At 45.5% G+C, this 24124-nt stretch overlaps 1 protein-coding gene across 1 annotated transcript in view; it reads left to right on the top strand.

The window, feature by feature from the left end:
- The window catches only part of B4GALT5 (beta-1,4-galactosyltransferase 5), a 202923-nt gene that overhangs the window by 111827 nt on the left and 66972 nt on the right, over window positions 1-24124 (top strand). The gene's annotated exons all lie outside the window — the stretch shown is intronic.

The following is a 24124-nucleotide window of genomic DNA, read 5'->3' as shown; positions in this document are numbered from 1 at the left end:
CAGATTTATCTCAAAGGGTTAAAGACATTATCTTGGAGGCTCGCAGACCCTCAACAAGAAAAAATTATTCAGCAAAATGGAAAAGGTATCTCATTTGGAGTACTGCAATGGCAGAAAATGTGTCACTGGTAAACATAGCTAACATCCTGGAATACTTGGCAGAGCTCTTCCACAATGGCCTGTCCTATTCTTCCATTAAGATTCATGCATCAGCTATTTCAGCAGAATATAACTTGGATCCTCCAGTCTTTTCGCATCCTCTGCTCAGGCAGTTTCTGAGAGGAATTAAGAATGTAAAACCACCTAGGAAGCCACCATTGCCAGCATGGGACTTGAATTTTGTGTTAGAAAAGTTGACACTCCCTCCTTTCGAGCCAGCAGCAACAGCAGAATTACAGTACTTATCATGGAAAACTGCTTTCCTGCTTGCAATCACTTCAGCAAGAAGGGTTTCTGAACTACAGGCATTGATGGCAGTACAGCCCTTCCTGATCTTCCATCAAGATAGTGTCCATGAGAACTAATCCTACTTTTATGCCAAGAGTATCTTTAAACCAGGCTATCCACCTGCCTACATTCTTCCCCAACCCACAGAACGGGGGAGAAAGACTGTTGCATACCTTGGATGTTCATAGGCAATTACGTTACTACCTGGACAGGACCAAGAGCAATAGAAAAACTGACCAGCTACTGGTAGCATATGCAACAGGAAAGGAAGGAAAAGCAATTTCAAAACAGACAATCTCTAAATGGATAGGAAATTGCATTAGATTTTGTTACTCTTACCATGGGAAGAAAACTCCAGATAAAATCAGACCTCACTCTACAAGGGCTACAGCCACTACCACAGCTTTTTTACGAGGAGTGGCTACCAAAGATATTTTAGAGGCTGCTACTTGGAGCTCCGTGCATACATTTGCCAAACATTATAATTTACCCTTATACTCCAGATCCCGAGCAGGTTTTGCCACTGCTGTTTTGCAAGGGATCTTAACTACACCATAATCTTATTACTCCTCCTCCCCCAGTTTGGCTATGGTATTCTACCCATTTGTAAGGACTGCAGATGCATCCTTGAAGGACATAGTACAGTTTTGTACCTACCATAAATGTAGATGTCCGATAGGCATGCATCTGCAGTCAGGATACCCACCCTCCTTCCCCTCTGAGGTACTCCTAGGGTATTTACCCATCTTCTAGCTAGCTGGGGGAATCTATTATGGTGTATTTGTTTGTATATACATGTTTATTTTTGTTTGCTCTCTCTTATTTGGAAACTTTTGCAATTATCCAAATTTAGCCTTCCTAGAGGGCACCTGGCATCTGGGGCAAGAAACACTGAGGAAGATGGTGTCGGCTGATACCTTTATACCCGAATAACTGCAGCTATGACGTCGGGTGAAGTGCAAAATCAGCCGAGGCCAGACCCAGACTTTGGAATCCGGCCGACCGAAGGGCTGCCTGACGACAGGACAACCAATTTGTAAGGACTGCAGATGCATGCCTATCGGACATCTACATTTATGGTAGGTACAAAACTGTGCTTTTTCACCCCCCCCCCCGACTAATGACATTCACTTGAAAGCTGTTAAGTGGATCAACATGAATCCATTTGGTAGACTATGGTACCCTTTTTTTTTTTTGACAAAACTTGAATATGCTAGATGTTAGATTTTAGTCTGTTTTTCTTTTTCTGGTCTGTTATGCTGTTATGTTTTTTAAAGAAGCTGTGATTAAAGCTGTTTATAATTAAAGTTTTGTTGTTACTGTCATTGTTATTCTTAGAGTTATGATCAGGTCTCAGATTTATAACCAGCTTATGATGTGGATGCCAAGAAATTCCTCTCGAACAAAGCTTTAGAGGTGAATCTTGGCATGCTGGTTAAGAACATGTAATAAAGGGTTATGATCAGTGACCTGATCATAGTTATCCGCTCCATATAGTACTAGTTACAGAAAGAAAAAAGCCTACATTGGTTTGCTTGATTTCAAATTCAGAAAGCATTTAGTGACCATTATCAGAAAGCAAAACTCGGGGACAGATTACTGGCACAGGTAGCAGGCAGAAAAAAAGCTGCTTTTAGTTCTGTCACTGTTTGCTGACCAGTACTGTCCAGTTTTACTGCCTAGTGCGATACCAATTCTTAACAACTGAACTCTGGGTGCTTTAAGATCAGGTCTCAATCTAAAGAAGCGTTTAACTGATTTGTCTTTATTGTGATACTTAAGCATACTCACCATGTTTATTAATCCCTCCAGGGCTAGAGGAAAGTACACATCCACCAGACTAAGAGAGCATGTCTAGGCCTTGTACTCTCCCGTTCTTTTCTGTTTTAGAAAATTACTATGCTTACAGCATAAAAGTGTAGATTGTCGATGTCTTTTTGATCTAAATGTCTTGGATGGTGAGTTTTCTTGGAGTAACTTTTTTATTGCTTACCTTTGTTGTCCGTATCTCAGACACTGGTGTGTCTTATAACTACTGGTGTTGGTCAAATCCCATGTTTAGTTGTTCCCAGCTTGTCCAGTCCACTTGCAGCTGACAGATACTTTGTGCATGGTTAGGGGGCAATACAGGGACTTGGGCTCCTACTGTGACATTATGAAGGACAAAATGGCGAGACAGTGATTTTGTTGCCTTAATGTAAGGGGAAGCTGGAGGGCAGGAATGCCTCTCTGTCCAGCTCCTTGCTCAGTATATCTGAGGTACACAGACACACACTTCTGGGAGTCCTGCAGACAGCAATCCCCAAGGAACGTGAGAAACTGGAAGACAGGAATGACTCTGTCCAGCTTCTTACACAGTATATCTGAGGTACACACACGCTCACACTTCTTGGACAACACCAAGAAGGAGATATTACTGAAAGCTACTTTTAGATAAAATTAACTTGTACATAATTCCAGGCATGCACAATTGCAGAGAAAGGTACTGGGGATTTGCTCCTCCTCAAAAAAAAAAAAAAAAAAAAAATCATGATGTTGTTCGTGTTTCACTGTTGCAGTCATCACACTTGGGTTATCCTGCAAGGGGTAGCCCTCAGTCGGCCCGAATAACCAGAGGCTTAGTATTTCTGCGTCAGTTGCTGTCACTCCAGGACTGATGTCAGCCAGTCAGTGGTATAAAAACAGGCATCTGTCGCCATTACATCAGTCTTTCTTGCCAAGGAGCCCAAAGCAGACGCAGTTTGCACGACTGCCGGTCGGCCACTACAAGAGTTTTCGTTTCCAAAATTAAAGTTGAAGTCTTCTAAAGCTAAGTACCCCGTTGGAGATCCTTTTTTCTTGCTCTAACCGATGTCAGAAAAAGTTAACAATTGTGTTGCCTATGGAAAGCAAATGCCACACCGAGATTTCCATTCTTACTGCGTCACCTGTTTAGGCCCAGACCACGACATCCCTCACTGTCGGTTTTTTGCTTTGCTGTGCTTTGTTCAATGCTAGAACTATACTTCGTTGGGCCCTTATCGTAGCTAAATACTTTCGCTTTTGATCTCTATCTCCGTATTCCAAAACGGCTTCGGTAAGCCACCCGACTACAAATCTTCCGAAAAAAATGTAAGGATAAAGACAGAGACAGACTGCACAGGTCCAAAACTGCTGACTACTCTTCTGTTAAGCTAGTTGCCAGTTCGCCGGTACTCAGTGAGGTGCTTTCGCAGCCCTGGATGCCCACTTCTGTGGATTTGCAGGCCACTACCAAGACCCGTTCGGAGTCCAGTATGCCATGAGACTCTTTGACTATGGAACCTGTGGATGTCTCTACCTTGGATGGGTCCGGAGCCGCTGTGCAGGCACCAGCTTCTGAGACACAAACCAATGACTTCTTTCGCATCTTCAGTTCTTTCTAAAACTATTGAGTATCTAAGGCCCAGTATGAACTACGCCTAAAAAACTGACGACCCAAACTCAAGTGCCTGTTTCCTTGCCTCAATCTCAGATGCTTAAAATGGAGGAAGACCTTATGCTCATTAGGGGAAGCCAGCCTACCCCTGCTAAAAGGAAAAGAGACTTGTCCCCAGCAGCTTTATCTGACCAGGAGTCCGACAACTCTGAGGTTTCTGATTATGAAGACATGCCCTTATCTGCTTATGAGGATTCAGATGCAGAGGGAATCCATTCCTTCCGCCTCTCCTCCAGAGGATTTTTCTTTTCGTGAAATCCTACATTCCTTCAGAGAGCATTTCCATTGGGAATGCCAGGATTATCCTCAGTCCAAAAAGAGACTCTGGGAATTTTTAGATTTACCACAGCACAGACCCTTAGCTATTCCTCCTGATGTTCATCGTGCATACAGCTGCAGTAATCACAGATGGGTTCTCTGCTGTCAGGCGGGTCCTCGGTGGGCCGAATTCCAAAGTCCTGGTCCGGCGTCAGTTGCCGTCACTTTCCTCCCTGACGTCAGAGCGACAGGGGTATACAAGACACAGCCGATGCCATATTCTTCAGTCTTTTTTGCCGCGCGGTGCCCGAAGCAGAAGCAGTTCGCAAGTGCCGGTCGGCCATCTCCTGAATTTACGAAAAATTGGAAACCGAAGTCTTCATTAAAGCTAAGTACCCCGTTGGGGAAATTTTTCTTGCCTCAGACCGATGTCAGAAAAAGTTAACAATTGTATTTCTTGTGGGAAGCAAATACCACATACGGATTTCCATTCCCTCTGCATACCTTGTTTAGGCCCAGACCACGACGTCTTGGGCTGTCGCTTTTGCGCTACTTTTAATAAGCGCACTATTAAGCGTCGGGCGGAGTTCGCCCAACACTTTTTCGGTAAAGCCTTTGATGATAAAATGTCGTCGGAGACTCTGACTACCGTTTTGTCCAAAAAACGCAAGGACAAGGACCGACACGCGAGGCCCACGGTCCCCACCGACACCACGCCAAAACCGGCTACACGTGGTCCGGTTCTCAGCGAGACGCCTATGCAGTCCCTGACTACCGACACTTCTTTGGCGGGGTCTTCTGTAACCGAGACCGCAGGTACCTCGGCCCATACCCAGACTACAACCACCGAAGCCACTGTGAGCGTTGAGCCTCCTAATGTGGACAGGTCCACTTCACCCATGGTGTCTTCAGACCCACATCTTCCTTTTCCATTAAGGCCTTTACTAAGTCCAAATCAGCCAGGCATCCCAAGAGGCCTGTTGCTCAGGGCCCATCTCCAGGCCCCATGCCTAAAAAGCAGATGCTTAAAATGGCTGAGGATTTAATTACTCTTATCAGGGGTTCCCAACCCCCTCCAGACAAGAGACCCAGAATGGAGGAAGATTCTCCCTCTTCTGATCAGGGCTCCATTTTCTCAGATCATTCTGATGTAGAGGAACACTCTTTCTCCCCTTTTGAAGATTCTGATGCAGATCAGTCCATTTCTTCTGTATCTCCTCCTGAGGATTTTTCTTTTGGGGAAACCTTGCACACCTTGAGGGAACACTTCCATTGGGAAGGCCAAGACTTTTCTGATTCCAAGAAAAGACTTAGGGAATTTCTTTTGTTACCTCAACACAGACCTCTGGCGATACCTCCTGTCTTGGACATACTGGATGATGTTTATTCAGAGGCTTGCCTTAATCCGGATTCCCTGCCTCCTGCCCCAGTCAAGCCTGATAGGTACTACAGAGTTCCTAACTCTCACCAATTTCTGTACAAAAGCCATAATGCTGACCCTGAAACCATTTCTCAAGGCCCCAAGGGAATGAAGGCCTCTACTGCTAAGAATCCACTACCTTCCGAAAGAGAGTCAAGATCCTTAGAAAGGTGGGGAAAAAAGGTGTATACCTCGGCCACCCTAGCCATGAGGGCCTTAAATTGTCAGTTTCATATGCTTAAATATCAACAGTTTCTGTTATCACAATTAAGAAATAAAATGTCTCAACCTGAACAACCAGATTTGAAGGAGTTGCAGGGTATGATGCATAGTGCAGAACAAGTGAGTAAACGCACCTTACAAGGTGGCTATGATGCCCTAGAGGCCTCAAGTAGAGCTGCTGTTACAGGATCAGTTATTCGTAGACATGCATGGCTTAGGGAACAAATCTTGCCTGATCATGTGAAAGCTAAACTGCTAGATGCTCCTTTACAAAAGGATGTGCTATTTGGTACTAATGCTGAGGAGATACTACGGAAAATGGAAGAAAAAGCCAAATCTATGCAATCTGTCAAAGCTTTTCTACAGGTTCAACCACCACGTTTTAGCAGAAATTGGCCTTCTAAAAACTGGTCCTTTCCAGCCACGGACAAGCCCCAAAGAGGTAGATACAGGCGCTCAAGGGGCAGAGGACAATCACAAGGATCATATAGAGGCAGGCAATGGCAAACTCCAGCACCAAGAGGTGGCGAAGACAGTGCACAACAATATAGGAAACAAACCCAATGACTTCCTCCTTTCCATGCCAAGCAAGTCTCAGCTGGCAGCACCCTTGGGAGGAAAGCTGGCATTATTTACAAGAAATTGGCATATTGTCACAACAGACAAATGGATCCTGGACATTATAGGCAGAGGCTACAGATTTCATTTTCTCACTCTACCAAAAATGAGAGGCATGCCAAACCTGCCACACAATCAAAGGGCAGAGGCACAACTACAAATTTCAAAGCTCATAGACATGAAAGCTATTCAAGAGGTACCTACTCACGAACAAGGCCAAGGTTTTTATTCCAGGCTATTTCTGGTACCAAGGAAAGGAACCGACTGGAGACCCATTTTGGACTTATCCATCCTAAACACATTCTTACTCGTATCAAAATTCAAGATGCTCACATTACAGCAGCTTCTTCCCATGCTGGGCAAGGAGTTTTGGCTGGTAACATTGGACCTCAATGAGGCATACCTGCATGTCCCAATCAGATAAAGCTGCAGAAGATACCTCAGATTTCTTGCAGGTTCAATCCACTATCAATTCTCTGCATTGCCCTTTGGCTTATCTACTGCGCCCAGAGTATTCACGAAATGCCTGGCATCAGTAATTGCCTACTGCAGACCAAGGGATACAAATTTATCCTTATTTGGACGACTGCCTGATCCAAGCGGACAGCAAGCACATACTTCTGGATCATCTGGCGTATGCAACAAGGTTACTGAACTCTCTGGGATACACAATCAACATAGAGAAATCCAGGCTAACACCATCTCAGAAAATAACTTTCCTGGGTGCCAACTTGGACACAAACACCCAGATGGCCTATCTTACGCCAGAAAAACAGGGGCAACTAACTCAGTACTTCAAAATACTAGCAAATTGTACCAGGCTTACTGCAAGGAAAATCCTGCAGGCTCTGGGCTTCATGGCATCTTGCATTCTTTTAATCCCATGTGCAAAGTTGCATATGAGGAAACTTCAGTGGTACCTAAAAAACCTATGGTCTCAACACAGCCACAGTTTGGAAACAATAATACCAATAATTCCATGTTTGCAAAAGGAATTTCTATGGTGGGCCCAAGCATGTCAAACAAACACAGGTCTCCCATTCTGCAAGCCTCAAGCAAATCAAGTCGTCACAACAGACGCCTCAGATTACGCCTGGGGGGCGCACATGACAGACAGGTGCATTCAGGGCAAATGGTCCCAAAAAGAAAACCACCTTCACATCAATCAAAAAGAAATGCTAGCAGTGATAAATGCAATTACAGCTTTCAAGGACCTCCTGCATCCAGGACAATTATTGATAAGAACAGACAACACCACAGTAATGTGGTACATAAACAAACAAGGAGGAACACATTCATACCCCCCTGTGCAGACTAGCCATGACACTTTGGAACTTGGCTCTGGAATGGCAAATCGAACTTCAAGCACAGTACTTGCCAGGTTTGGAAAACACGCTGGCAGACAATCTAAGCAGAAATATGACAGATCCACATGAATGGAAGTTGCATCCTCAAGTGTTTACAAAGATATTCAAAGTGTGGGGGAGGCCAGACCTAGATCTCTTCGCCTCCCACAGGAACCATCAATTGGAAAAGTTTTGTTCAAGGACCTTTCATCCAAAGGCCTGGAGAGTGGACGCCCTTTCATTCAGTTGGACAGCATGGACAGTTTACACTTCCCCACCTCTGCCTCTTCTGTCCAAGGTGCTCTTGAAAGCAAGAGCAGACAGACCGAAGATGATACTGATTGCTGCAGACTGGCCAAGACAACACTGGTACCCACTCCTGAGGAGCCTAACACATACTCCTCCCTGGCCCCTACCTCTAATGCCTCTTCTGTTGACTCCGCACAGCTGCAAAACTCTTCACAGCCAGCTGAAAACACTCAATCTCGCTGCATGGAAAATTCCTTAACACCTCAACAGACCCTACTCCCCAAAGAGGTGCAGGATGTCAGTTTGGAGGCCAGAAGGCCACTTACTCCGCAAAATGGAAACTGTTTTGCTCTTGGAATGAGAAAAAAGGCCAGGACCCTAGAAAACTGAATTTGCCTCAGGTACTACAGTATCTAGCTGAGCTGCTGAACAGTGGACTTTCATTTTCCTCCATAAAAATCCATGCCTCAGCCATTTCTGCAGAATTCAACACGGATCCACCCTTATTCTCTCACCCATTCTTAAGACAGTTCCTCAGAGGGGTTAAGAATATAAGACCACCAAGGAAACAGCCAGTGCCAGCCTGGGATACATTTTAGAAAAATTAACATTGCCTCCCTTTGAACCAGCTGCCTCAACAGATTTGCAATATTTGTCCTGGAAAACAGCTTTCCTTCTGGCCATTACCTCAGCTCGTAGGGTTTCGGAACTACAAGCCCTCATGGCTGTGCAGCCCTTTCTCATCTTCCATCAGGACAGGGTTTCCCTTCGAACCAACCCATCATTTATGCCTAAAGTGGTATCCAGGGTAGTTTTAAATCAAACCATACACTTACCTACCTTTTACCCCAATCCTCAAAACAAAGGGGAAAGGCTGCTACACTCCTTAGACATCCATAGACAGCTACGTTACTATTTGGACAGAACAAAGCCTTTCAGGAAATCAGAACATTTTGTGTCCTATGCTGTAGGAGCTCAAGGGAAGCCAGTTACCAAACAGACAATTTCAAAATGGATAGGCCACTGCATACGGTTTTGTTACTCCTATCATGGAAAATCTGTCCCTACAGGCATCAGATCCCACTCCACCAGGGCCACAGCTACCTCTACAGCCTTCCTCAGAGGAGTTCCTACCAAAGATATTTTGGAGGCAGCCACTTGGAGTTCTGTGCATACCTTCACTAAACACTACCTCCTGCCTTTATATTGCAAAACTAGAGCAGGCTTTGCCACTGCCGTGTTGCAGGGCATTCTGGCTCAGCCCAGTTCCACCTAGTGCCTACCACCCTGTGCGTAGCTTTGGGATTCTACCCATCTGTGATTACTGCAACTGTATGCACGATGAACATAGTACAGTTTTGTACCTACCATAAATGTAGATGTTAGAGTGCTAATACAGCTGCAGTACAGGTTTCCCTCCCTCCTTCCCCTCTTGGTAAAGGACTAGTGGCTAACACCTCCTCTTGCAACCTAATTTGGGGTTATCCTTCTATGGTGTATTTGCTTGCAACTACTGTTTTTTGATTACATTGCATTGCTTGAATATATATATATATATATATATATATATATATATATATATATATATATATATATATATATATATATGTGTATATAATTTATGTATTGCCTTTCTTCTGGGGGCACCTGACATCTGGGGCAAGAAAGACTGAAGAATATGGCGTCGGCTGTGTCTTATATACCCCTGTCGCTCTGACGTCAGGGAGGAAAGCGACGGCAACCGACACCAGACCAGAACTTTGGAATTCGGCCGACCGAGGACCCGCCTGACGGCAGAGAATCCATCTGTGATTACTGCAGCTGTATTAGCACTCGAACATCTACATTTATGGTAGGTACAAAACTGTACTTTCTGGATGTTGTGGATGATGTTTTTATGGAATCCAGTCTAACTCCTGATACTCTACTTCCTGCAGCTGACGCCATTACATCAGTCTTTCTTGCCGGTATGGTGCCCGAAGCAGAAGGAGTTCGCAAGTGCCAGTCGGCCGACTCCTGAAATTTTTGTTTTCAAGTTTCAGAACCAAAGTCTTCAACTAAAAGCCAAGTACCCCATTGGGAAACTTTTTCTTGCTCTAAACCGATGTCAGTAAAAGTAAATAATTGCATTACTTGTGGAAAGCAAATACCTCAAAGATTTTCATTAGTACTGTATTCTTTGCCTAGGTCCTGACCACGATGTACCTCGCTGTTGGTTTTGTGCCTTATTTAAACCACAAACTATCCATAATCTGTATATTTTTGCTGCTAAATATTTTGGTGCTCGGTTCAGTTATCCTGATATGTCTTCGGTAAGCCATCTGACTACCGACATTCTGAAAAAACACAAAGATAAAGACGGAGACAGGCCACCTAGGTCCAAAGCTGCCGATGACGCTTCTCCTAAGCCTTTCGCCAGTTTGCCGGTACTCAGTGAGACGCTTTCTCAGCCCCTGATACCCGCTACTTCAGATTCGCAGGTCTCTACTGAGACCCATTCGGAGTCCAGTATGCCGCGTGATGCTTCAACTGTAGAACCTGCGGATGTCTCTACCTTGGATGAGTCTGGAGCCGCTGTGCAGGCACCGGCTTCTGAGGGTGTATTCAGGCCTGCTGACTTGCGTATTAAACCGACGCCATCTTCTTCTTCAAGGCTTAAAACTCAAACCATGCCTAGAAAACTGAGCCCCAGACCGCATGGTCAAGCCTGTATGCCTAAAAAACAAATGATAAGAATGGCGGAAGACCTTATTTCTTTAATCAGGGGAAGCCAGCCTTCCCTCTCTAAGAGACTTAGGACTGAGTTTGCTTATGATACTTCTGACCAGGATTCTGAATTTTCTGTTTCCTGTGATGACCAGGATTTACCCTTATCTACCTATGAGGATTCTGATACTGAGGACTCTGTTCCCTCTGCTCCCCCCCCCCCCCCCAGAGGATTTCTGTTTTGGTGAAACCTTACATACTCTCAGGGAGCATTTTCGTTGGGAAAGTCAGGATTTCTTTTATTCTAAAAAGAGGCTTAGGGATTTCTTACTCTTGCCCCAGCACAGGCCTTTAACCATACCTCCTGTACAAGACATTGTTGATGCCTTTTCGGAATCTAGCTTGGCCCCCGACTCTTTACCTCCTTTTCCCAGAAAACCTGATAGATATTACAGGGTCCCTGACTCTCACAAGTTCCTTTTTAAAAATCCTACTGTGGATCCTGAGACCATTTCACAGGGACTCAAGGACATTAAAGCTACTACTGCCAAAAATCCTACCCCCTCTGATAGAGACTCCAGGGTGCTGGATAGATGGGGTAAGAAGGTATATACTTATGCAACTTTGGCCATTAGGGCTTTAAACTGCCAGTTTCATATGTTAAAGTATCAGCAACATGTTATTGGATTGCTTAAACAGAAAATGAAGTTGATTCCTGATTGTGCTGAAAATAAGGATTTACATGATTTACTGCATTCAGCATACTTTGCAATGTGGTTTTGATTCACTAGAGGCATCTTGCAGGGGTGCTGTAACTGGGTCTGTACTTAGAAGGCATGCTTGGCTTAAGGAGCAATCCTTGCCAGATCATGTTAAAGCAAAATTACTGGATGGTCCCTTAAACCAGGACCGCCTGTTTGGCAACAAGGCAGAAGAAGTTCTTAAAAAGATGGAGGAAAAAGCTAAATCCATGCAAACTGTTAAAGATTTTTTACAAGTACAACCTCCAAGGTTTAGTAGGCATTGGCCATCCAAAAATTGGTCCTTTCCTGCCTCTCCCAGACCTTCTCAGTCCAAACTCAGATCCAGCAGAGCTCCCAGGCTTCAGTCCCAGGGTACGCACAGGACTAAGCAGTGGGGGGGGCTCCACTTCCAAATCTGGGAGTAATAAAATTTCCCCCTATGGTAAATTGTCTCAATGACTTCTTTTTAAAACTTTCAAGCACTTCTCAACTGACTGCCCCTTTGGGGGAAAAGATTGCTCTTCATGCAACGAACTGGGAACTCATTACCCAGGACAACTGGGTTCTAAATATAGTGTCCCAGGGAAACAGATTTCACCTCCACACGTTACCAACACCAAGCGGGTAGCCAGATCTACCCCCAAATCAGTGGGCAGAGGCCCAAAAGCAAGTACTTTCTCTCTTAAGCATGGGGGCTATTCAGTTGGTACCAGAAGAGGAAAAGGGACAAGGTTTCTACTCAAGACTTTTGCTGGTACCCAGAAAAGACAATTCATGGCATCCTATCCTGGACCTGTCTACTGTAAACACCTTTTTGGTTATTCCAAAATTCAAGATGCTGTCTCAACAGTTGCTCTCTATGCTAGGCAAAGACGCCTGGTTGGCAACACTAGATTTAAAGGAAGCATACCTGCACATCTCAGTCAGGGAATCTTACAGAAGATACCTACGCGTTCTCTGAACTGCCCTTTGGTTTATCTACTGAACCCAGGGTATTCACAAAGTGCCTAGCTCCAGTCATTGAATTTTGCAGGCAAAGAAATATTCAAATATACCCATACCTGGATGACTGTCTAATTCAGGCAGAAAGCCACGACATACTTTTGAATAATCTGTCCTTTGTACAAAGGGTGCTAACTTGTCTGGGGTACACCATAAACAAAAAGAAGTCACACTTGGTACCCTGTCAAATTATATTCCTGGAAGCAAGCTTTAATACAACTTCCCAGATGACTTTCCTCATGCCAGAGAAACAAATTTATTTGACAAACTACTTCAAACAAGTGACCACAAAAACCCTGCTTATCTGCAAGGGAAATACTACAAGTCTTGGGGTTCATGGCCTCCTGCATTCTTCTAATTCCATATGCAAGACTGCATATGAGGAAACTACAATGGTATCTAAAAAGCCTAGAGTGTCAACATTCTCAGGATCTAGAAGCAGTGATTCCTACCATACCTTGCCTATGCCTAGAGTTCCTTTGGTGGGCAGAGGCGTGCCACCAAAACAAGGGACTACCATTCACACTACCCCCTGCCGCCCAAACCCTAACGACAGACACATCAGACTATGCATGGGGGGGGGGGTCATCTGGCAGGGAAGTGCATTCAGGGCAAATGGAAACCCTGTCAAATGCACCTGCATATCAATCAAAAAGAAATGTTAGCTGTACAAAATGTTCAGACAGCCTTCAAGGACCACATTCTTCCAGGACAATTAATGGTAAAGATGGGACAACACCACTGTTATGTGGTACATAAACCAGCAGGGGGGGGTACACATGCGTACCCCCCCCCCTGCAGACTAGCCATGGCATTGTGGAACACGGCCCTGAGCTACCAATTGCATCTACAAGCTCATTTCCTGCCAGGAAAACTAAATACTGGCAGACGAACTAAGCAGAAACCTCATGGACCCACATGAGTGGAAACTGGAACCAAGGATTTTCAACATATTGACAAGCAAATGGGGGAGCCCAGATATAGACCTGTTTGCCTCCCCCAGAACTATCAGTTGGACAAATTTTGCACAAGGACTCCCCACAAACAAGCTTGGAAAGTGTATGCTCTGTCCTTCAGCTGGAAAAAACTTTCAGTTTGTGCCTTTCCTCCTCTGCCTCTACTCTCCAAAGTACTACTAAAGATCAAGCAAGACAAGCCAAGGACAATTTTGATTGCACCAGACTGGCCACGCCAACACTGGTACCCCCCCCTCTTGCACAGTGTGTCACTGTTTGCCCCATGGCATCTGCCTCAGACTCCTACCCTATTGTCTCAGCAGGAGAACCAGATTCTGCATCCTCAGCTTCAAACACTGAACCTAGCAGCTTGGCTAATTACCTAATCTCTCCTTTACCATCCCTCATTAAATCAGTGATGGATATCATTTTAGAGGCAAGGAGGCCTAGTACTAGAAAATCTTATGCTATTCTTATTCCTATTCCCTCCCGCCCCCAGTGGTCCCACATTTATTACACTTGCAAACCCCTCCCATCTTTCCAATAGCCAACCACAGCACTAACCCAACACTACCTCCTCCATCTTCCCACTACTATCGCACCTCCTCAACTAACATGTACAAGCATACCTTACCTATGCTGACTGCATGCACTCTCCTTGTATATGTTACATCCTACCAAAGCTCCATCATTCCACCACTCAACCACTACCACTGTACTACTACTCACACCACTACTCATGTCTCACCCTCACTCAGCTCCCCTCCCACCAACTCAAGAACCATCCCTATGCACCCCCCACATATTCTACCAACTATATTACTCAAACATAAAGCATCCCTACAATTTAACATAGTAACCCTCCCACCATACCTATTGCCCATAGAGCACAATCATAAAGTTTCCCTTATAAACAGACACATTCAAAAACTGAGAAAACTAATAACCTCATGCATATCAAAACTAGCCCTAAGTGGATACATCCACTCCAACCCTGGCCCTACCATCTCCAACCCCAATCCTCATACTCAGACTAGAAACCACAACTTCTCCCATATTTACAGCCAATAGAAAGCCAAGAGACTTTGTTCTACTAAGCCTAAATATTAGAAGTAAATCAAACAAAGTCCATGAACTCCATGCCACCATAGACTTGTACACCCAGATATAGTCATCCTGACAGAAACCTGGCTAAAACCTCACATTATCAGTGAGCAAATACTCCCTGCAGGTTATGGCATACAAAGAGTAGACCGGCTAAACAAGAAAGGAGGCGGTGTAGCTGTAATATTTAAACAGCATCTAAACATCCAGATCTTAAAATCATCAGCTCCACAAATAGGCAATGAAGAAATAATATATATCAACCTCAAAATAAACCAAAACAAAACCATCAACATAATTGGATGCTAATTCCCACCTGGCCAAAACATCCCTCCCACTAGAAAACATCCTCAGCTGGTCTACCCACCATATCCCCCAAGAAACTATCATTTTAGGTGATTTCAGTATTGACTGGCAATCCTGTTCTGGCAACCATCCAACCCATCATGTAAACCTTCACGGCTTCACCCAACTAGTCCAGTCGCCAACCAGGATAAATAAAAACTCCAGCAAGCACACTATCCTAGATTGGATACTAGTCAGTAAGAGCCCCCAGTCATATATAACAAGCTGCTTATCAGATAGCCTCAGTGATCATTCCCCAATATTCCTCCTCAAAAAATACCTATACCAAGCTAAACCTATCATCTACCGTCAAATACGTAAAAAACTAAACTTTAACCCACTCACATTCATCTCATCCTTCAAAGAATGTAACTGGCATCCTCTAAAGTACCTCAGTCTTGATGACGCAATTGATTTTTTTAATAATACCTTCCTGAGCATTCTTAATTACCATACCCCCATAAGGCTTTCCAGAATCAAAGCACAACCCTCCCCATGGCTACAGAAAACCACTAAGTCAGAAATTAAAAACAGGGATAAAGCCTGGGAGCACTAGCGCAAAACCAAAACCCCACTCAGCTAGACAAATTCCTAGAACTATGCAATAGAGTCAAAAAGCTAATAAAACAGGACAAATTCCAGTACTACCATTCTGCCCTAGACTCCTCCCAATACAGCCCCAAACAATTCTGGTCCTCCGTAAACTCCATCCTCCACCCAGGTAAAGTCAGTACCCCTCCTCCTAACATTCCTCACTCCTCAGAAAATATTGCTACCTCATTCAACACACACTTCACACAAACCATACAATCACTAGCTAAACAACACAACCACCCCTCCCCTCCAACCCACACCTTCAACTAGTAATCTCCCCACAGCCTTCTCTTTTTCTCCTGTACCTACCTCCAACATAAAAAAACTCTTAACTAAACTTAAGCCCACCAAATTAGCAGCAGACAGCCTCCCAAGTGAATGCCTACAAATCGCAGCTGATGCTCTGGCCTACCCAGTATCCATCTTGATTAACCAATCTCTGTCAGAAAGTTACGTTCCCACACTGTGAAAAGTATCACATATAATTCTCCTCCACAAAGGCGGGCCCTCCACAAAACTAACCAGTTACCGCCCCATAGCTATTCTCTCTCCACTCTCCAAAATAATAGAAAGATGCATACACTCTCAGGTCTCAGACTGCCTCCTTACTAACAACCTCTTTTCCAATACTCAGCATGGTTTCTGACCAAACCATAGCACCACCACTGCCTTACTCTCCTTTACTAACACTATCCTTCAGCATAAAAACAATGGCTATCTCTCCTCTGCTACTTTCCTAAACCTATCAAAAGCAGTTGACATGGTCCCACACAAACAACTTATCTCTGTCCTCAATAACCTATCCTTCTCACAATCCGTCACCAACTAGTTTCAGAGTTACGTGTCTGACCGCCAACAATCTGTTGTATGGCAGAATGACATATCTCCCCAACTACCTGTCTCCATAGGGGTTCCCCAAGGATCTATCCTTGGACCCCTACTCTTCTCTGTTTTCAACAATAATCTAGCCTCTGCCACCAAACATGGCACACTCATACAATACGCAGATGACTCAACCATCATCTGCTCAGCCCAGTCCCTACCCAAACTGCAAAAAGTCACACAGGAAGCCTTTTCCTCTGTTGAAACTTGGCTATCCAATGCCCAATTAATACTCAACCCAAACAAAACTAAACTACTCCTCTTCCAACCCATCAAACATACTCAAAACAACTCTCACTTTAACATCAGATGTTAAGTTGTCAATCTCGCCTTCATTCTTGCTGGATGGGTTCGGAGCCGACCCTCGGCTCCGACTCGGCACTTGCTTAGCTCGAGAACTCCTTTTACCAGCTCGAGGCAACCCTATATCCCATGATGCAAGGCGAGACTACCTCAGATCTCGTTTGCCGCTTTGCGAAGAGGTCTCTTTTTTGCCAGCTCAGGTAAGTTTGAATTTTCAAACAGTTTAGTCAGGGTTTTTTCTCTCCCTTGCTCTATTTCATAGTGTGTAGTGTTTCTACAGCCCACCCTATTCCCCCTATATTTAAAACTTTCTAGTTAAATAGTTAAGTTTATTTTTTCAGTTAGGCCTAGGCCTCTTTTCTTAATCCCTATCTGTGTGTGTGTTTTTGTTGGGATTAATAGTGTGACTGTTTGGGTTGTGTGAGGGTTGTTGTTACTTAGACTATGTCTAAGGAAGGAAAGGTCTCAGGCTTCAAGAAGTGTGACTCGTGCTGTCAGAAAATGTCTCTGACAGACGGTCACACTTCTTGTGTTTACTGCCTGGGGCCTTTACACCTGCAGGACTCCTGTGCCATATGTCATTCTTTTAGCCAGAGAGTCCTGCAGGAGAGGAGGAACAAGTTGATCCTCCGTGGCTTATTAAAGCCAGAAGGTTCACCCACTAAAACTGGGTCGAGTAAACCTTCAAAGCCACCTAAAGTTCAGGCTACAGTTGTTAAGCCTTCCCCGGTAGCTCCGACTCCTTCGAGTCGAGATCGGCTCCGGCTGGAGACTATCTTTCTACTTCTGATGTGGTAGTGTCGGTTCCTACCGGCTCCGACACTCAATCTACAGTTGCCTTGTCGGCTCGCTGGAGCCGACAGTTATCCAGTATCGGCGAGAAGCCTTCGCTCCATCTGGAACCCAGAGGACGCCGGCTCGATGGCTTCGGCCCAAGAAGAGATCTCTGTCCCCTTCTTTGAATCGATCCACTCGGCCCGAGGTCTCCTCTTTGTCGGAACGGAGTCATCGGAGCCGATCTTCGAGATCTTCCAGGCTGTCTGACCACGATTTAGAGAGGGTGGTAAGCAGGCTGTTGAAGTCACAGGCACTAGCCCAAATGCTCCATAGCCCGCCTCAGCAGACTTCGCTATTGCTCTCCCCTTGAACTTCCTCCTCCGACTCCCTCCAGAGTTCGGAGCCGAGCTTCGGGACAGCGACCGTGTCGGCGCTGGAACCAATACATCCCCTTTCGGCTCCGTCATCTCGGCTCCGATCTCCTCCATGAGACCTTCCTTGGAGGGATCCGTCGTCGAAGTTTCCTTGTCGGCCCGAGGGGCTAGTGGCATCGGACCCTTGTCCCACCCCCGCTCTCCTCTCGGGCTTCGCTTTGGTAACCTCGGCACCGACATCGGCCTCGGAGCCTACTCTCTCAGTGGAGCCGGGAATTCCTATTTCTTCGGAACGGGAATATTCTGGTCTCCCTGGGAGAGGAGCCTTTGAGGTGATGAGGAGTGTCCTGGCACCTGAGCCAGGTCAACAGTCCATCCCTTTAGCTCCTCCCTCTTCGGTGCCTGTTGATGTCTCTTGCCAGCCTCTTGCTCTCAGGCCCAGGGATCCATCGCCCCAGGTTTCCCCATTGGGAATAACTTCCTCTTCCAAGGTTTCTCCTGATCCCGCAGGGGAACCCCCTCGGAAGAGGACGTGCAAGAGGAAACACACAGACTCCCCTGAGTCTACAACATCTGATACCGACTTAGATGAGTCGGAGGGTTCCCCACGGTCCCCCTCTGAGGATGTCTCCTTTTCAGATATCCTTGAACTCCTCAAACAGAGGGGGAACTGGCCTCCATTGACCCCTCCGAGGATGAGTCGGTATACCTGGAAGCTTTTGGATCCCGACCCTCCACCTCCTGGGTGTCTCCGCCTTTCGACCCACTTATGCAGGTAGTGGCTCGGAAGGCGGCAGCTCCAGATTCTGTGGAACCGGTCCCCAGGAGGCCATCCAAATTTATTACGCCCTTTCAGACAAGCAGTTTCTTTCTAAGGGCGCCTCTGTGGATGCTATGGTGGTGGCGGCGCCACCAAGAAGGAACTTAGGATCTCAGTGCCTGTCCATCCTCCTAACAAAGATTCTAGGACCATGGACAGGTATGGCAAGCGGATGTTTTCTTCAGCGACCGTTGCTATGCTCGCTGAACTACGTTTCTCATTTCACCAGACTTCAAAGAGATATTCTCAAGGAACTAGGTGAAGTGGTTCAGGATCCTTCAGCTGCTGGGGCTCAAGACAAGATTGCCTCACAGCTAGCAATCCTAAATTCTTTAACCAACTCCTCCATGCGGCTCATATCCTATGCAGCCGATGGAGCGAGCAGAGCCGCAGGCACAGGAGTGGCTCTTAGACGCCAAGCCTGGATGCGGCTTTGTAATTTCAAGGACCCTTTAAGGCCCTTCACCAATACCCCTTTGACGGTTCGGCTTTGTTCGACCTCAGGTGAAGGAAACCTTGACCAGGTGTGAGCAGGACGGCAAAACTCTTTCTGCCGTAGGAGTCCATTTTTCCACCCTTCTAGACCCTATCCCAAGGGTCAGAAAGGAGGAAAGATGTGGTTCCGAAAGCCCAAGGAGCAGCCAGACACGTGGTCAGTTTACCCCAGAGGCAGAGGGGTAACAATAATAGACGCCCCTAGAGGCAGGGGGTCCTCAGAATCAGGGCAACAGGGAGTCTCTTCCTGAGAAGCCCTTTCAGCATCCCTGAGGTGTTGCCCGACTGTCCACCCTTGGAGGCAGTCGGGGAAGGATATCGCTGTACCCAGTAGCCTGGCTCCTTTCACAAGATATGTGAGTACAGTTGATCATATCCGAGGGTTACAAAATCCCTTCGAAGGTATCTCAGACCTCACCAATCCCTTCCAGACATCTCACCCGGTCAAAGGGATTTGGCAAAACAGGAGGTTTCAAAGCTCCTACAAAAAAGAGCCATCCAGACTGTTCCAGCAGACCAAGTAGGATCCGCCTACTGAGATTCTTTTGGTCCCCAAAAGGACGGGATATTGGAGACCGATTTTAGACCTGAGCAATCTAAACAGATTTGTCAAGAAGGCAAGATTCCGGATGGTCACGCTTCAGTCCATTCTGCCCTTTCTGGGCAAGGACAACTGGATGTGCTCGATAGTACACTATCACATAAAGATACACAGGCGCTCCAGGAGGTTTCTCCGCTTTCGGCTAGGGACCAGTCATTATCAATTCAGAGCCCTGCCCTTTGGCCTCACTTCAGCCCCCAGAGTGTTTACCAAATGCATGGCAGTGGTCACAGCTCATCTGAGACGTCAAGGATTCCAGGTGTTTCCTTATTTAGACGACTGGCTCATCTCCGCTACCACCAAGCATCAGCTTCTTCAAAGCAGAGACTACACTCTGCAGCTTTGCAAAAGGTTGGGAATATCAGTGAATTTCGAAAAATCTTCTCTGCTGCCTTGCCAATCTATCACCTTTATAGGCGCAGAATTAAACACCGTCTGTTTGTTAGCCAGACTAACAGATCAGAGAATTCTGGACATCCAAAAATACGTTCGGATTTTATTGCAGAGCAGCAAAGTCAAAGCCAGATTGATTCTGAAAGTTCTAGGTCTTATGGCTGCGGCCATTGTACTTCTACCATTAGCTCGCTTTCACATGCGTCTTCTGCAGTGGATGTTATTCACTCAGTGGTTGTTCCAGAACCTTCCTATGAGGCACGAAATCTTAGTTACACAATCGTGCAGGACTCATCTAACCTGGTGGATATCTTCCCCTCTACTTCATCAGGGCCGACCATTTGTTCCCCCTCCTCCAGTTGCCACAGTCACTACGGATGCCTCTCTGATCGGGTGGGGGGGGCATTATCAGGGCAGGATGGTCCACGGGACTTGGCAACCCATCGAATACCATCTGCACATAAATGGCCTGGAGATGAGAGCGGTGCTTTTAACGCTGTAAGCCCTCAACGACTTTCTTCCCGGGGACTATTGCAGTTCAAACGGACAACATGTCTGTGGTCTGGTACATCAACAAGCAGGGCGGACCAAGTCCTATCCTTTGTGTCGAGAAGCTCTCAGACTTTGGCAATGGGCAATCTCCTCTCATCGGTTTCTGATAGCAACGCACAACCCCGGCAGGTCCAACCTCTTAGCGGACAGGCTGAGCAGAGCCATTCTCATGCCTCATGAGTGGTCTCTCAATCAATCAATAGTGGATCTAGATATTTCTGAAGTGGGGCACCCCTTGTTGCGATCTTTTGCTACACCCCAAAACAACAAATGCCCCGACTTCTTCACCCTCTTTCCCTACCAGGCCAACCCCTGAGAGACTCTCTAACCCAGGATTGGCCCTGGGACTTCTGCACGCTTTTCCTCCTTTCCCTTAATTCCACAGGTCATTTAGAAAGCTACCGTTTTGAGGGCCAAGTTGATTCTCATTGCCCCTTACTGGCCTCGACAAATTTGGTTTCCGACTCTGCATCGTCACCTCCTGGTGCAGCCTTGGCATCTGGACCCAGTTCCGAATCTTTTGATCCACCAATCGGGTCAACAGCACCGGGCCATTCGTTCTCTCAACCTCACTGCTTGGTTGCTCCACTTCCTTCCCTAGCCAGGCTCCCTATGATCTCTGATCCTGTCAGAGATATCTTAATAGCTTCTTTGAAGTCGTCCACCAGAACGGTTTATGCTAGCAAGTGGCGACGTTTTTCCCTTTGGGCAAACTCCAGGCACATTGATCCCTTTACTGCACCTGTGCATTCTGTTTTGGATTTTCTGGCTGAAGTTTTTCAGTCAGGATCTTCTTCATCAACAGTCAAAGTTCAACTGGCGGCTATTTCCAAATATCATGTTGGCTTGCGAGATCATAACATTATGTCACATAGACTATGCAAAGCTTTTCTGAGAGGAGTTTTTTCCTGAAGCCTCCAATAAAACATCCTCCTCCACAATGGGATCTGAATGCATTGTTAGCATCCTTGATTTTACCACCCTTCGAACCATCTGCTTCATGCTCCTTGAAGTTATTGACCTGGAAAACTATATTCTTACTGGCTGTCACTTCATCAAGAAGGGTATCCGAGATTCAAGCTCTCTGCATCCGTTCCCCTTACTTGGTTTTTCACAAGGACAGGGTATCCTTGAGAACAAATCCATCTTTTCTCCCCAAAGTTGTTTCTCAAACTAATATTAATCAATCCATCGATCTACCAGTTTTTTTCCCAAATTATTCTGACAGAGCTGAACAAATGCTTCATTTTTTGGATGTCCATCGTCAGCTCAGGTATTATTTGCATAGAACTAAACAATTCAGGAAATCAGACCAATTATTTGTCTCCTATGCAGAAAACAGGAAAGGTCTCCCAGTATCAAAAGTGACCTTATCCAGATGGTTATCTTCCACCATTTCTTACGTGTATTCGCTCAGAGGCAAGCAACTACCCTCTAATCCGAAGGCACACTCAACCAGGAGCCTGTCCACTTCTACAGCTTTTCAGGATAGGCTACCCATTGATACCATTTGTGCAGCAGCTACTTGGGCCACCTCATACCTTTGTCTCTCATTACAAATTAGATTTGGCCTCCAGGGACAGAGCCAGTTTTGGTTCCACAGTTCTCAAGAGTCTGTTCCATTGAGCCACCCGGGATACAGGTGCTAGGACGCTGTCCCATCCAGCAAGAATGAAGTAGATTGACAACTTAACATTTAGAAGTTATGTACCTACCATAACGCTCCATGTTAGTTGTCTTCTCGCTTCTTTCTTAAGCCCTCCCTCCTTCCCCTGGCATGGACAGATCTTGAAGGGCTTCTCTTCTCAGGTTTCTCTCCTGAGTCTTCAGTAGAAGAGTCTATATTAAGAACTTGTTTTCCTAGTTCTACTAGGTTAGTCTTTGCTCTTCCTTTGGGAATAGTTTTATTTAGCAGGGTATTATAGCTACCAAACGAGATCTGAGGTAGTCTCGCCTTGCATCATGGGATATAGGGTTGCCTCGAGCTGGTAAAAGGAGTTCTCAAGCTAAGCAAGTGCTGAGTCGGAGCCGAGGATCGGCTCCGAACCCATCCAGCAAGAAAGAAGGCGAGAGAAGACAACTAACATGGAACGTTATGGTAGGTACATAACTTCTAATTAAACAGCAAAAGACAACACCACTATATACCCAACTGAACACACCAAATTGCTAGGAGTGGAAATAGACAATAAACTAAAATTTGACATTCACATATCCATGACCATAAAAAAAGTCCACAAAAAACTAGGAGCATTATACAGAAATAAGCAACTTCTCACCAAAGCAGCAAAGATTTCAATAGCAAATTCCCACCTTATCTCCACCCTACTTTATGCCTTCCAATATATACCAACCTAAGGTAATGTGATCTAAACAAGCTAGAGACCTGCTACAACAAAATCGCCAAATTCGCCACAGGGGCATCCTACCGTAGTCACCACTGTCTGTCACTTGCTGAACTGGGCTGGCTTGAACTCCCTCACCTCCTTCAATGGTATCAACTCTCACTCGCCCACAAACTAGTAAACCATCCACCAAATGTCCCATCCCTCCAGAATCTACTCCAACCCTATCGCACCACCAGACCACTAAGATCCAGCAACACAAATCACTTGCAGATCACTAAAGCCTATATATCTGCTGGTGAAGCACTATTGTCTTGCACCATAGTCAAATTATGGAACTCCCTCCCACCTACAATTACCTCCATACCATCATGCACCCACTTCAAAACTTTACTAAAAGCGCACCTAAAAACATGCTGGCAATGCCCTTGCAACTTCCACTCTAATATCACCCACCCCATCCAACCACTACCTTTCTTTCCACTCCATTATAGCAAGCTCAGATGCTCATAAGCCTAGTACTTATTATACAGCAGAAACCTCTTATTGTAACATTTGTTAATGTCTGTTGTGTACTTCACAGATAAAGATTGTAGTTGTCTACTGATGTTCTAAGTAATTGCTATGTAAATTGTTAATCACTATGTAATCCAATGTAACTACTGTCTATTTTAACTGTGGAGCTTTTCTCCCCGGGCCTCCGCTTAAAATGGACCTACGTCCAGTTGGACACTCCCGGTCAACAAATATAAGTAAATAAATAAATAAATAAAATAAGTAAATAAAATGCTGAAAATTGGAAAAGATTCTGTGCCTGGGACCAGTCTCAAGGGATGAGCACAGCAGTGCCCAATTTACCTCAGATTTTTACAATACTTAACTGAGATGCTTCACAAGGGCCTGTCTTTCTCCTCCATCAAAATTCACACCTCAGCCATTTCAGCTCATTATAACACAGAACCTCCCCTCTTCTCTCATCCACTGCTCAAGCAGTTCTTCAGAGGGGCCAGAAATTTACGATCACCCAGGAGAGCTCCAACTCCAGCCTGGGACCTTAACTTTGTATTGGAGAGACTCACTCTTCCTCCTTTCGAGCCAGCTGCTACTGCAGACTT

The sequence above is a fragment of the Protopterus annectens genome, chromosome 12.part0, assembly GCF_019279795.1.
Source record: "Protopterus annectens isolate FY-2018-M chromosome 12.part0, PAN1.0, whole genome shotgun sequence".
Classification (NCBI taxonomy): Eukaryota; Metazoa; Chordata; order Ceratodontiformes; family Protopteridae; genus Protopterus; species Protopterus annectens.
The sequence above is the reverse complement of the archived record's forward strand: the minus strand, read 5'-3'. Positions and strand labels throughout refer to the sequence as shown.